Source organism: Crocodylus porosus, unplaced genomic scaffold, assembly GCF_001723895.1.
Source record: "Crocodylus porosus isolate Cpor-Errol unplaced genomic scaffold, CroPor_comp1, whole genome shotgun sequence".
Taxonomy (NCBI): domain Eukaryota; kingdom Metazoa; phylum Chordata; order Crocodylia; family Crocodylidae; genus Crocodylus; species Crocodylus porosus.
The window spans coordinates 31,927,206-31,928,204 of NW_017728951.1; positions in this window are offsets into that span (position 1 = coordinate 31,927,206).

The window sequence follows — 999 nt, forward strand, 5'->3', positions numbered from 1 at the left end:
GAAACCTTGGGGGTGGGGGGGAAGAGGAGGCACCACTGTCATGGAGGGAAGCACCAGCCCCACCACCTCTCCCGCCCACAGACCAGGGACCACTCCACCCACTGGCAGGTCACCCTCCCCTCCCCACCACCAGAGAGGCAGGTAAGTTTGGGTGTGTGCGTGACATTGGGGTTTAAAGGGCCCTAAATTGAAGCGGTGTTTTTAAAAACCCACCATTTCAATTTAGGGTCCCTGCTTCATCTACACATGTCCTATGTTAGGTCAAAGTCCAGTGAATACTACCGACATGTACATGGGGGAGCACCCCAAGAGACAATATTAAAGATAAACCTGCTAATGAACTGAGATCCAGAATGTGTGAGGTGAAATCCTGGCTCTAGACAAGTTATTTGGACTTTTGCAATTAACTGAAAAAGGGCCATGACTTTCCCATAAGCTATAGGGATCCTTTGCTAATCTGGAGATCTGATTTCTTTTCTGAGTTTATTATTATAACAAAGTTGCACCAAAATGGTTTTCTAAGAGACTAAGGCAAAGATCAAACATTTCAGAAACAAAATTATAAAAAAATTTCTGTACAGACGTGTATAGATTCATAAAGAAAAATATTTGTTACACATTGATCTCTTTGTTTAAAAAAAAAAATATTTACAAAAATAAACACTACAAAATAAAATGGTATAACCTTCCAATTGGAAAGACCTCAGGACGTGCATAAATATTCACTACCACAATTGTATCTGAATTGAAAACACAAATGCAACGATATTTTCATAATTTCAATTACATTTGCTTGAATACAGCCACAAAAGAAAGATTGTTTTGCTTCATACAGAAACATAAATCTCTAATTTGTGCTTGATAAAGATATACCATACCCCGTAATCAATATACATCTTGAAAATGACAACAATATCACTAATAACAACAATAAAAATAATAAGATTAAAATGTCTTTTCACAGCATCTGACAAAGTAGTTGTTGCCTATGAAAGATCA